General features: G+C 40.9%; 8 non-coding genes across 8 annotated transcripts; all 8 read right to left on the reverse strand.

Annotated features, from left to right (window-relative positions):
* Positions 1 to 2,222: 2,222 nt before the first annotated feature.
* TRNAT-AGU (transfer RNA threonine (anticodon AGU)) lies at positions 2,223 to 2,296 on the reverse strand. Its single transcript has one exon. It is a non-coding gene; the product is annotated as a tRNA-Thr (tRNA).
* A 1,213-nt stretch (positions 2,297 to 3,509) lies between these two features.
* On the reverse strand, positions 3,510 to 3,583 carry TRNAT-AGU (transfer RNA threonine (anticodon AGU)). The gene has a single exon. It is a non-coding gene; the product is annotated as a tRNA-Thr (tRNA).
* Positions 3,584 to 4,796: 1,213 nt separating this feature from the next.
* Positions 4,797 to 4,870, reverse strand: TRNAT-AGU (transfer RNA threonine (anticodon AGU)). Its single transcript has one exon. It is a non-coding gene; the product is annotated as a tRNA-Thr (tRNA).
* A 2,500-nt stretch (positions 4,871 to 7,370) lies between these two features.
* On the reverse strand, positions 7,371 to 7,444 carry TRNAT-AGU (transfer RNA threonine (anticodon AGU)). Its single transcript has one exon. It is a non-coding gene; the product is annotated as a tRNA-Thr (tRNA).
* A 1,213-nt stretch (positions 7,445 to 8,657) lies between these two features.
* On the reverse strand, positions 8,658 to 8,731 carry TRNAT-AGU (transfer RNA threonine (anticodon AGU)). The gene has a single exon. It is a non-coding gene; the product is annotated as a tRNA-Thr (tRNA).
* A 1,213-nt stretch (positions 8,732 to 9,944) lies between these two features.
* TRNAT-AGU (transfer RNA threonine (anticodon AGU)) lies at positions 9,945 to 10,018 on the reverse strand. The gene has a single exon. It is a non-coding gene; the product is annotated as a tRNA-Thr (tRNA).
* Positions 10,019 to 12,518: 2,500 nt separating this feature from the next.
* TRNAT-AGU (transfer RNA threonine (anticodon AGU)) lies at positions 12,519 to 12,592 on the reverse strand. Its single transcript has one exon. It is a non-coding gene; the product is annotated as a tRNA-Thr (tRNA).
* A 1,213-nt stretch (positions 12,593 to 13,805) lies between these two features.
* TRNAT-AGU (transfer RNA threonine (anticodon AGU)) lies at positions 13,806 to 13,879 on the reverse strand. The gene has a single exon. It is a non-coding gene; the product is annotated as a tRNA-Thr (tRNA).
* Between the last annotated feature and the right edge of the window lie 222 nt (positions 13,880 to 14,101).

Below are 14,101 nucleotides of genomic sequence, written 5' to 3' on the forward strand. Positions count from 1 at the left end.
CACAATCTTTAGCTCAATTGCACAGACTTGTCAAAATCCTCATCAGATCATATCACCGGATTTCAGGTTTGTCATGTAGACGAGGTGGCCGAGTGGTTAAGGCGATGGACTGCTAATCCATTGTGCTCTGCATGCATGGGTTCGAATCCCATCCTCGTCGGTTTAATCTCCTTCTTCCGTGTTGAAAAGCTTAGTTTCCATTTAGAACCCAGGTGGTGGATATTTGACCTTCTCAAATCTCTGAGATAGTGCAATGAAGGATTCATAAATCTGTGCTGTCTAAGTGCATATAAAAGAGAAGACGTCATCCGATGTAGGATTGCATCAGGCATGCCAAATAAAAACGGTGGGTTTTATTTTGCCAGATTGAGCATTGGTTTATGACTGGTAAGGATTGCCTTAGTCCAACTCCAGACACCAGACAATGAAGGAGAAGAGATAAGGCCCACTCCGTTAGAGGCCAACTTAAAATCTTCAGTGAAAAAGCAAAGACTCATCAAAATGCTCTTCAGATCTTATGGTCTGGTTTCTACGTTTTTGGGCAGAGAAGTTGGCTGTGAAGTTCAGGTGATGCATTAACAATACAGTCTATGGATTGAGCTGTTTATGCATGGTTTTGACTTCCATCTTTGTTCTTGTTGTTTTCTTGCCCTTTCACTGTTCAAGAAGACTGCTATCAAACTTTTCTAGCAGGGAGAGATGCGCATGGAAGCATTTCAATCTGGCAAAAGAAAACCACTGTTTTTATTTGGCATGCTTGGTGCCATCCTACATCGCATGACATCTTCTTCCTTCTGAGCACTTAGACAGCACATATTTATAATTCCTTCATTCAACTATCTCAGAGATGTGAGAAAGACAAATTTGACATTAGTCTCTCACTATGAAAGGTGCCCTTTAAAAATCGAAACTTCTATATCGGGACTATGAAAAGAAGGCACTGCTGAGATTCGAACTCAGGATCTCCTGTTTACTAGACAGGCACTTTAACCAACTAAGCTACAGCACCTCTTTTCCTACTGACCGATAGTAAAGCAGCTTCTGGTAGAGTGGCCTTATTTGATCTTCAGTGTCATCTGATGTCTAGAGACAAACTAATGCAAATGCTATCTGGGATAAACCAATTTTCAGGGCTTCAATACAGACACGACATTCAATCTTTAGTAAAAATACTGTTATTAAAAACCCTGAGCATTAGCTCATTTCTGATATGGTTTGAGCTAGTCTAACTCTTGACATTATCCAGTGTAGGAGATGTGATAAGGTCCATTTTGCCAGAGGCCGATACACAATCTTTAGCTCAATTGCACAGACTTGTCAAAATCCTCATCAGATCATATCACCTGATTTCAGGTTTATGATGTAGACGAGGTGGCCGAGTGGTTAAGGCGATGGACTGCTTATCCATTGTGCTCTGCATGCATGGGTTCGAATCCCATCCTCGTCGGTTTAATCTCCTTCTTCCGTGTTGAAAAGCTTAGTTTCCATTTAGCACCCAGGTGGTGGATATTTGACCTTCTCAAATCTCTGAGATAGTGCAATGAAGGATTCATAAATCTGTGCTGTCTAAGTGCATATAAAAGAGAAGACGTCATCCGATGTAGGATTGCATCAGGCATGCCAAATAAAAACGGTGGGTTTTATTTTGCCAGATTGAGCATTGGTTTATGACTGGTAAGGATTGCCTTAGTCCAACTCCAGACACCAGACAATGAAGGAGAAGAGATAAGGCCCACTCCGTTAGAGGCCAACTTAAAATCTTCAGTGAAAAAGCAAAGACTCATCAAAATGCTCTTCAGATCTTATGGTCTGGTTTCTACGTTTTTGGGCAGAGAAGTTGGCTGTGAAGTTCAGGTGATGCATTAACAATACAGTCTATGGATTGAGCTGTTTATGCATGGTTTTGACTTCCATCTTTGTTCTTGTTGTTTTCTTGCCCTTTCACTGTTCAAGAAGACTGCTATCAAACTTTTCTAGCAGGGAGAGATGCGCATGGAAGCATTTCAATCTGGCAAAAGAAAACCACTGTTTTTATTTGGCATGCTTGGTGCCATCCTACATCGCATGACATCTTCTTCCTTCTGAGCACTTAGACAGCACATATTTATAATTCCTTCATTCAACTATCTCAGAGATGTGAGAAAGACAAATTTGACATTAGTCTCTCACTATGAAAGGTGCCCTTTAAAAATCGAAACTTCTATATCGGGACTATGAAAAGAAGGCACTGCTGAGATTCGAACTCAGGATCTCCTGTTTACTAGACAGGCACTTTAACCAACTAAGCCACAGCACCTCTTTTCCTACTGACCGATAGTAAAGCAGCTTCTGGTAGAGTGGCCTTATTTGATCTTCAGTGTCATCTGATGTCTAGAGACAAACTAGTGCAAATGCTATCTGGGATAAACCAATTTTCAGGGCTTCAATACAGACACGACATTCAATCTTTAGTAAAAATACTGTTATTAAAAACCCTGAGCATTAGCTCATTTCTGATATGGTTTGAGCTAGTCTAACTCTTGACATTATCCAGTGTAGGAGATGTGATAAGGTCCATTTTGCCAGAGGCCGATACACAATCTTTAGCTCAATTGCACAGACTTGTCAAAATCCTCATCAGATCATATCACCGGATTTCAGGTTTGTCATGTAGACGAGGTGGCCGAGTGGTTAAGGCGATGGACTGCTAATCCATTGTGCTCTGCATGCATGGGTTCGAATCCCATCCTCGTCGGTTTAATCTCCTTCTTCCGTGTTGAAAAGCTTAGTTTCCATTTAGAACCCAGGTGGTGGATATTTGACCTTCTCAAATCTCTGAGATAGTGCAATGAGGGATTCATAAATCTGTGCTGTCTAAGTGCATATAAAAGAGAAGACGTCATCCGATGTAGGATTGCATCAGGCATGCCAAATAAAAACGGTGGGTTTTATTTTGCCAGATTGAGCATTGGTTTATGACTGGTAAGGATTGCCTTAGTCCAACTCCAGACACCAGACAATGAAGGAGAAGAGATAAGGCCCACTCCGTTAGAGGCCAACTTAAAATCTTCAGTGAAAAAGCAAAGACTCATCAAAATGCTCTTCAGATCTTATGGTCTGGTTTCTACGTTTTTGGGCAGAGAAGTTGGCTGTGAAGTTCAGGTGATGCATTAACAATACAGTCTATGGATTGAGCTGTTTATGCATGGTTTTGACTTCCATCTTTGTTCTTGTTGTTTTCTTGCCCTTTCACTGTTCAAGAAGACTGCTATCAAACTTTTCTAGCAGGGAGAGATGCGCATGGAAGCATTTCAATCTGGCAAAAGAAAACCACTGTTTTTATTTGGCATGCTTGGTGCCATCCTACATCGCATGACATCTTCTTCCTTCTGAGCACTTAGACAGCACATATTTATAATTCCTTCATTCAACTATCTCAGAGATGTGAGAAAGACAAATTTGACATTAGTCTCTCACTATGAAAGGTGCCCTTTAAAAATCGAAACTTCTATATCGGGACTATGAAAAGAAGGCACTGCTGAGATTCGAACTCAGGATCTCCTGTTTACTAGACAGGCACTTTAACCAACTAAGCCACAGCACCTCTTTTCCTACTGACCGATAGTAAAGCAGCTTCTGGTAGAGTGGCCTTATTTGATCTTCAGTGTCATCTGATGTCTAGAGACAAACTAGTGCAAATGCTATCTGGGATAAACCAATTTTCAGGGCTTCAATACAGACACGACATTCAATCTTTAGTAAAAATACTGTTATTAAAAACCCTGAGCATTAGCTCATTTCTGATATGGTTTGAGCTAGTCTAACTCTTGACATTATCCAGTGTAGGAGATGTGATAAGGTCCATTTTGCCAGAGGCCGATACACAATCTTTAGCTCAATTGCACAGACTTGTCAAAATCCTCATCAGATCATATCACCGGATTTCAGGTTTGTCATGTAGACGAGGTGGCCGAGTGGTTAAGGCGATGGACTGCTAATCCATTGTGCTCTGCATGCATGGGTTCGAATCCCATCCTCGTCGGTTTAATCTCCTTCTTCCGTGTTGAAAAGCTTAGTTTCCATTTAGAACCCAGGTGGTGGATATTTGACCTTCTCAAATCTCTGAGATAGTGCAATGAAGGATTCATAAATCTGTGCTGTCTAAGTGCATATAAAAGAGAAGACGTCATCCGATGTAGGATTGCATCAGGCATGCCAAATAAAAACGGTGGGTTTTATTTTGCCAGATTGAGCATTGGTTTATGACTGGTAAGGATTGCCTTAGTCCAACTCCAGACACCAGACAATGAAGGAGAAGAGATAAGGCCCACTCCGTTAGAGGCCAACTTAAAATCTTCAGTGAAAAAGCAAAGACTCATCAAAATGCTCTTCAGATCTTATGGTCTGGTTTCTACGTTTTTGGGCAGAGAAGTTGGCTGTGAAGTTCAGGTGATGCATTAACAATACAGTCTATGGATTGAGCTGTTTATGCATGGTTTTGACTTCCATCTTTGTTCTTGTTGTTTTCTTGCCCTTTCACTGTTCAAGAAGACTGCTATCAAACTTTTCTAGCAGGGAGAGATGCGCATGGAAGCATTTCAATCTGGCAAAAGAAAACCACTGTTTTTATTTGGCATGCTTGGTGCCATCCTACATCGCATGACATCTTCTTCCTTCTGAGCACTTAGACAGCACATATTTATAATTCCTTCATTCAACTATCTCAGAGATGTGAGAAAGACAAATTTGACATTAGTCTCTCACTATGAAAGGTGCCCTTTAAAAATCGAAACTTCTATATCGGGACTATGAAAAGAAGGCACTGCTGAGATTCGAACTCAGGATCTCCTGTTTACTAGACAGGCACTTTAACCAACTAAGCCACAGCACCTCTTTACCTACTGACCGATAGTAAAGCAGCTTCTGGTAGAGTGGCCTTATTTGATCTTCAGTGTCATCTGATGTCTAGAGACAAACTAGTGCAAATGCTATCTGGGATAAACCAATTTTCAGGGCTTCAATACAGACACGACATTCAATCTTTAGTAAAAATACTGTTATTAAAAACCCTGAGCATTAGCTCATTTCTGATATGGTTTGAGCTAGTCTAACTCTTGACATTATCCAGTGTAGGAGATGTGATAAGGTCCATTTTGCCAGAGGCCGATACACAATCTTTAGCTCAATTGCACAGACTTGTCAAAATCCTCATCAGATCATATCACCGGATTTCAGGTTTGTCATGTAGACGAGGTGGCCGAGTGGTTAAGGCGATGGACTGCTAATCCATTGTGCTCTGCATGCATGGGTTCGAATCCCATCCTCGTCGGTTTAATCTCCTTCTTCCGTGTTGAAAAGCTTAGTTTCCATTTAGAACCCAGGTGGTGGATATTTGACCTTCTCAAATCTCTGAGATAGTGCAATGAAGGATTCATAAATCTGTGCTGTCTAAGTGCATATAAAAGAGAAGACGTCATCCGATGTAGGATTGCATCAGGCATGCCAAATAAAAACGGTGGGTTTTATTTTGCCAGATTGAGCATTGGTTTATGACTGGTAAGGATTGCCTTAGTCCAACTCCAGACACCAGACAATGAAGGAGAAGAGATAAGGCCCACTCCGTTAGAGGCCAACTTAAAATCTTCAGTGAAAAAGCAAAGACTCATCAAAATGCTCTTCAGATCTTATGGTCTGGTTTCTACGTTTTTGGGCAGAGAAGTTGGCTGTGAAGTTCAGGTGATGCATTAACAATACAGTCTATGGATTGAGCTGTTTATGCATGGTTTTGACTTCCATCTTTGTTCTTGTTGTTTTCTTGCCCTTTCACTGTTCAAGAAGACTGCTATCAAACTTTTCTAGCAGGGAGAGATGCGCATGGAAGCATTTCAATCTGGCAAAAGAAAACCACTGTTTTTATTTGGCATGCTTGGTGCCATCCTACATCGCATGACATCTTCTTCCTTCTGAGCACTTAGACAGCACATATTTATAATTCCTTCATTCAACTATCTCAGAGATGTGAGAAAGACAAATTTGACATTAGTCTCTCACTATGAAAGGTGCCCTTTAAAAATCGAAACTTCTATATCGGGACTATGAAAAGAAGGCACTGCTGAGATTCGAACTCAGGATCTCCTGTTTACTAGACAGGCACTTTAACCAACTAAGCTACAGCACCTCTTTTCCTACTGACCGATAGTAAAGCAGCTTCTGGTAGAGTGGCCTTATTTGATCTTCAGTGTCATCTGATGTCTAGAGACAAACTAATGCAAATGCTATCTGGGATAAACCAATTTTCAGGGCTTCAATACAGACACGACATTCAATCTTTAGTAAAAATACTGTTATTAAAAACCCTGAGCATTAGCTCATTTCTGATATGGTTTGAGCTAGTCTAACTCTTGACATTATCCAGTGTAGGAGATGTGATAAGGTCCATTTTGCCAGAGGCCGATACACAATCTTTAGCTCAATTGCACAGACTTGTCAAAATCCTCATCAGATCATATCACCTGATTTCAGGTTTATGATGTAGACGAGGTGGCCGAGTGGTTAAGGCGATGGACTGCTTATCCATTGTGCTCTGCATGCATGGGTTCGAATCCCATCCTCGTCGGTTTAATCTCCTTCTTCCGTGTTGAAAAGCTTAGTTTCCATTTAGCACCCAGGTGGTGGATATTTGACCTTCTCAAATCTCTGAGATAGTGCAATGAAGGATTCATAAATCTGTGCTGTCTAAGTGCATATAAAAGAGAAGACGTCATCCGATGTAGGATTGCATCAGGCATGCCAAATAAAAACGGTGGGTTTTATTTTGCCAGATTGAGCATTGGTTTATGACTGGTAAGGATTGCCTTAGTCCAACTCCAGACACCAGACAATGAAGGAGAAGAGATAAGGCCCACTCCGTTAGAGGCCAACTTAAAATCTTCAGTGAAAAAGCAAAGACTCATCAAAATGCTCTTCAGATCTTATGGTCTGGTTTCTACGTTTTTGGGCAGAGAAGTTGGCTGTGAAGTTCAGGTGATGCATTAACAATACAGTCTATGGATTGAGCTGTTTATGCATGGTTTTGACTTCCATCTTTGTTCTTGTTGTTTTCTTGCCCTTTCACTGTTCAAGAAGACTGCTATCAAACTTTTCTAGCAGGGAGAGATGCGCATGGAAGCATTTCAATCTGGCAAAAGAAAACCACTGTTTTTATTTGGCATGCTTGGTGCCATCCTACATCGCATGACATCTTCTTCCTTCTGAGCACTTAGACAGCACATATTTATAATTCCTTCATTCAACTATCTCAGAGATGTGAGAAAGACAAATTTGACATTAGTCTCTCACTATGAAAGGTGCCCTTTAAAAATCGAAACTTCTATATCGGGACTATGAAAAGAAGGCACTGCTGAGATTCGAACTCAGGATCTCCTGTTTACTAGACAGGCACTTTAACCAACTAAGCCACAGCACCTCTTTTCCTACTGACCGATAGTAAAGCAGCTTCTGGTAGAGTGGCCTTATTTGATCTTCAGTGTCATCTGATGTCTAGAGACAAACTAGTGCAAATGCTATCTGGGATAAACCAATTTTCAGGGCTTCAATACAGACACGACATTCAATCTTTAGTAAAAATACTGTTATTAAAAACCCTGAGCATTAGCTCATTTCTGATATGGTTTGAGCTAGTCTAACTCTTGACATTATCCAGTGTAGGAGATGTGATAAGGTCCATTTTGCCAGAGGCCGATACACAATCTTTAGCTCAATTGCACAGACTTGTCAAAATCCTCATCAGATCATATCACCGGATTTCAGGTTTGTCATGTAGACGAGGTGGCCGAGTGGTTAAGGCGATGGACTGCTAATCCATTGTGCTCTGCATGCATGGGTTCGAATCCCATCCTCGTCGGTTTAATCTCCTTCTTCCGTGTTGAAAAGCTTAGTTTCCATTTAGAACCCAGGTGGTGGATATTTGACCTTCTCAAATCTCTGAGATAGTGCAATGAGGGATTCATAAATCTGTGCTGTCTAAGTGCATATAAAAGAGAAGACGTCATCCGATGTAGGATTGCATCAGGCATGCCAAATAAAAACGGTGGGTTTTATTTTGCCAGATTGAGCATTGGTTTATGACTGGTAAGGATTGCCTTAGTCCAACTCCAGACACCAGACAATGAAGGAGAAGAGATAAGGCCCACTCCGTTAGAGGCCAACTTAAAATCTTCAGTGAAAAAGCAAAGACTCATCAAAATGCTCTTCAGATCTTATGGTCTGGTTTCTACGTTTTTGGGCAGAGAAGTTGGCTGTGAAGTTCAGGTGATGCATTAACAATACAGTCTATGGATTGAGCTGTTTATGCATGGTTTTGACTTCCATCTTTGTTCTTGTTGTTTTCTTGCCCTTTCACTGTTCAAGAAGACTGCTATCAAACTTTTCTAGCAGGGAGAGATGCGCATGGAAGCATTTCAATCTGGCAAAAGAAAACCACTGTTTTTATTTGGCATGCTTGGTGCCATCCTACATCGCATGACATCTTCTTCCTTCTGAGCACTTAGACAGCACATATTTATAATTCCTTCATTCAACTATCTCAGAGATGTGAGAAAGACAAATTTGACATTAGTCTCTCACTATGAAAGGTGCCCTTTAAAAATCGAAACTTCTATATCGGGACTATGAAAAGAAGGCACTGCTGAGATTCGAACTCAGGATCTCCTGTTTACTAGACAGGCACTTTAACCAACTAAGCCACAGCACCTCTTTTCCTACTGACCGATAGTAAAGCAGCTTCTGGTAGAGTGGCCTTATTTGATCTTCAGTGTCATCTGATGTCTAGAGACAAACTAGTGCAAATGCTATCTGGGATAAACCAATTTTCAGGGCTTCAATACAGACACGACATTCAATCTTTAGTAAAAATACTGTTATTAAAAACCCTGAGCATTAGCTCATTTCTGATATGGTTTGAGCTAGTCTAACTCTTGACATTATCCAGTGTAGGAGATGTGATAAGGTCCATTTTGCCAGAGGCCGATACACAATCTTTAGCTCAATTGCACAGACTTGTCAAAATCCTCATCAGATCATATCACCGGATTTCAGGTTTGTCATGTAGACGAGGTGGCCGAGTGGTTAAGGCGATGGACTGCTAATCCATTGTGCTCTGCATGCATGGGTTCGAATCCCATCCTCGTCGGTTTAATCTCCTTCTTCCGTGTTGAAAAGCTTAGTTTCCATTTAGAACCCAGGTGGTGGATATTTGACCTTCTCAAATCTCTGAGATAGTGCAATGAAGGATTCATAAATCTGTGCTGTCTAAGTGCATATAAAAGAGAAGACGTCATCCGATGTAGGATTGCATCAGGCATGCCAAATAAAAACGGTGGGTTTTATTTTGCCAGATTGAGCATTGGTTTATGACTGGTAAGGATTGCCTTAGTCCAACTCCAGACACCAGACAATGAAGGAGAAGAGATAAGGCCCACTCCGTTAGAGGCCAACTTAAAATCTTCAGTGAAAAAGCAAAGACTCATCAAAATGCTCTTCAGATCTTATGGTCTGGTTTCTACGTTTTTGGGCAGAGAAGTTGGCTGTGAAGTTCAGGTGATGCATTAACAATACAGTCTATGGATTGAGCTGTTTATGCATGGTTTTGACTTCCATCTTTGTTCTTGTTGTTTTCTTGCCCTTTCACTGTTCAAGAAGACTGCTATCAAACTTTTCTAGCAGGGAGAGATGCGCATGGAAGCATTTCAATCTGGCAAAAGAAAACCACTGTTTTTATTTGGCATGCTTGGTGCCATCCTACATCGCATGACATCTTCTTCCTTCTGAGCACTTAGACAGCACATATTTATAATTCCTTCATTCAACTATCTCAGAGATGTGAGAAAGACAAATTTGACATTAGTCTCTCACTATGAAAGGTGCCCTTTAAAAATCGAAACTTCTATATCGGGACTATGAAAAGAAGGCACTGCTGAGATTCGAACTCAGGATCTCCTGTTTACTAGACAGGCACTTTAACCAACTAAGCCACAGCACCTCTTTTCCTACTGACCGATAGTAAAGCAGCTTCTGGTAGAGTGGCCTTATTTGATCTTCAGTGTCATCTGATGTCTAGAGACAAACTAGTGCAAATGCTATCTGGGATAAACCAATTTTCAGGGCTTCAATACAGACACGACATTCAATCTTTAGTAAAAATACTGTTATTAAAAACCCTGAGCATTAGCTCATTTCTGATATGGTTTGAGCTAGTCTAACTCTTGACATTATCCAGTGTAGGAGATGTGATAAGGTCCATTTTGCCAGAGGCCGATACACAATCTTTAGCTCAATTGCACAGACTTGTCAAAATCCTCATCAGATCATATCACCGGATTTCAGGTTTGTCATGTAGACGAGGTGGCCGAGTGGTTAAGGCGATGGACTGCTAATCCATTGTGCTCTGCATGCATGGGTTCGAATCCCATCCTCGTCGGTTTAATCTCCTTCTTCCGTGTTGAAAAGCTTAGTTTCCATTTAGAACCCAGGTGGTGGATATTTGACCTTCTCAAATCTCTGAGATAGTGCAATGAAGGATTCATAAATCTGTGCTGTCTAAGTGCATATAAAAGAGAAGACGTCATCCGATGTAGGATTGCATCAGGCATGCCAAATAAAAACGGTGGGTTTTATTTTGCCAGATTGAGCATTGGTTTATGACTGGTAAGGATTGCCTTAGTCCAACTCCAGACACCAGACAATGAAGGAGAAGAGATAAGGCCCACTCCGTTAGAGGCCAACTTAAAATCTTCAGTGAAAAAGCAAAGACTCATCAAAATGCTCTTCAGATCTTATGGTCTGGTTTCTACGTTTTTGGGCAGAGAAGTTGGCTGTGAAGTTCAGGTGATGCATTAACAATACAGTCTATGGATTGAGCTGTTTATGCATGGTTTTGACTTCCATCTTTGTTCTTGTTGTTTTCTTGCCCTTTCACTGTTCAAGAAGACTGCTATCAAACTTTTCTAGCAGGGAGAGATGCGCATGGAAGCATTTCAATCTGGCAAAAGAAAACCACTGTTTTTATTTGGCATGCTTGGTGCCATCCTACATCGCATGACATCTTCTTCCTTCTGAGCACTTAGACAGCACATATTTATAATTCCTTCATTCAACTATCTCAGAGATGTGAGAAAGACAAATTTGACATTAGTCTCTCACTATGAAAGGTGCCCTTTAAAAATCGAAACTTCTATATCGGGACTATGAAAAGAAGGCACTGCTGAGATTCGAACTCAGGATCTCCTGTTTACTAGACAGGCACTTTAACCAACTAAGCTACAGCACCTCTTTTCCTACTGACCGATAGTAAAGCAGCTTCTGGTAGAGTGGCCTTATTTGATCTTCAGTGTCATCTGATGTCTAGAGACAAACTAATGCAAATGCTATCTGGGATAAACCAATTTTCAGGGCTTCAATACAGACACGACATTCAATCTTTAGTAAAAATACTGTTATTAAAAACCCTGAGCATTAGCTCATTTCTGATATGGTTTGAGCTAGTCTAACTCTTGACATTATCCAGTGTAGGAGATGTGATAAGGTCCATTTTGCCAGAGGCCGATACACAATCTTTAGCTCAATTGCACAGACTTGTCAAAATCCTCATCAGATCATATCACCTGATTTCAGGTTTATGATGTAGACGAGGTGGCCGAGTGGTTAAGGCGATGGACTGCTTATCCATTGTGCTCTGCATGCATGGGTTCGAATCCCATCCTCGTCGGTTTAATCTCCTTCTTCCGTGTTGAAAAGCTTAGTTTCCATTTAGCACCCAGGTGGTGGATATTTGACCTTCTCAAATCTCTGAGATAGTGCAATGAAGGATTCATAAATCTGTGCTGTCTAAGTGCATATAAAAGAGAAGACGTCATCCGATGTAGGATTGCATCAGGCATGCCAAATAAAAACGGTGGGTTTTATTTTGCCAGATTGAGCATTGGTTTATGACTGGTAAGGATTGCCTTAGTCCAACTCCAGACACCAGACAATGAAGGAGAAGAGATAAGGCCCACTCCGTTAGAGGCCAACTTAAAATCTTCAGTGAAAAAGCAAAGACTCATCAAAATGCTCTTCAGATCTTATGGTCTGGTTTCTACGTTTTTGGGCAGAGAAGTTGGCTGTGAAGTTCAGGTGATGCATTAACAATACAGTCTATGGATTGAGCTGTTTATGCATGGTTTTGACTTCCATCTTTGTTCTTGTTGTTTTCTTGCCCTTTCACTGTTCAAGAAGACTGCTATCAAACTTTTCTAGCAGGGAGAGATGCGCATGGAAGCATTTCAATCTGGCAAAAGAAAACCACTGTTTTTATTTGGCATGCTTGGTGCCATCCTACATCGCATGACATCTTCTTCCTTCTGAGCACTTAGACAGCACATATTTATAATTCCTTCATTCAACTATCTCAGAGATGTGAGAAAGACAAATTTGACATTAGTCTCTCACTATGAAAGGTGCCCTTTAAAAATCGAAACTTCTATATCGGGACTATGAAAAGAAGGCACTGCTGAGATTCGAACTCAGGATCTCCTGTTTACTAGACAGGCACTTTAACCAACTAAGCCACAGCACCTCTTTTCCTACTGACCGATAGTAAAGCAGCTTCTGGTAGAGTGGCCTTATTTGATCTTCAGTGTCATCTGATGTCTAGAGACAAACTAGTGCAAATGCTATCTGGGATAAACCAATTTTCAGGGCTTCAATACAGACACGACATTCAATCTTTAGTAAAAATACTGTTATTAAAAACCCTGAGCATTAGCTCATTTCTGATATGGTTTGAGCTAGTCTAACTCTTGACATTATCCAGTGTAGGAGATGTGATAAGGTCCATTTTGCCAGAGGCCGATACACAATCTTTAGCTCAATTGCACAGACTTGTCAAAATCCTCATCAGATCATATCACCGGATTTCAGGTTTGTCATGTAGACGAGGTGGCCGAGTGGTTAAGGCGATGGACTGCTAATCCATTGTGCTCTGCATGCATGGGTTCGAATCCCATCCTCGTCGGTTTAATCTTCTTCTTCCGTGTTGAAAAGCTTAGTTTCCATTTAGAACCCAGGTGGTGGATATTTGACCTTCTCAAATCTCTGAGATAGTGCAATGAAGGATTCATAAATCTGTGCTGTCTAAGTGCATATAAAAGAGAAGACGTCATCCGATGTAGGATTGCATCAGGCATGCCAAATAAAAACGGTGGGTTTTATTTTGCCAGATTGAGCATTGGTTTATGACTGGTAAGGATTGCCTTAGTCCAACTCCAGACACCAGACAATGAAGGAGAAGAGATAAGGCCCACTCCGTTAGAGGCCAACTTAAAATCTTCAGTGAAAAAGCAAAGACTCATCAAAATGCTCTTCAGATCTTATGGTCTGGTTTCTACGTTTTTGGGCAGAGAAGTTGGCTGTGAAGTTCAGGTGATGCATTAACAATACAGTCTATGGATTGAGCTGTTTATGCATGGTTTTGACTTCCATCTTTGTTCTTGTTGTTTTCTTGCCCTTTCACTGTTCAAGAAGACTGCTATCAAACTTTTCTAGCAGGGAGAGATGCGCATGGAAGCATTTCAATCTGGCAAAAGAAAACCACTGTTTTTATTTGGCATGCTTGGTGCCATCCTACATCGCATGACATCTTCTTCCTTCTGAGCACTTAGACAGCACATATTTATAATTCCTTCATTCAACTATCTCAGAGATGTGAGAAAGACAAATTTGACATTAGTCTCTCACTATGAAAGGTGCCCTTTAAAAATCGAAACTTCTATATCGGGACTATGAAAAGAAGGCACTGCTGAGATTCGAACTCAGGATCTCCTGTTTACTAGACAGGCACTTTAACCAACTAAGCCACAGCACCTCTTTTCCTACTGACCGATAGTAAAGCAGCTTCTGGTAGAGTGGCCTTATTTGATCTTCAGTGTCATCTGATGTCTAGAGACAAACTAGTGCAAATGCTATCTGGGATAAACCAATTTTCAGGGCTTCAATACAGACACGACATTCAATCTTTAGTAAAAATACTGTTATTAAAAACCCTGAGCATTAGCTCATTTCTGATATGGTTTGAGCTAGTCTAACT

The sequence above is a fragment of the Anomaloglossus baeobatrachus genome, chromosome 7, assembly GCF_048569485.1.
Source record: "Anomaloglossus baeobatrachus isolate aAnoBae1 chromosome 7, aAnoBae1.hap1, whole genome shotgun sequence".
Lineage (NCBI taxonomy): Eukaryota > Metazoa > Chordata > Amphibia > Anura > Aromobatidae > Anomaloglossus > Anomaloglossus baeobatrachus.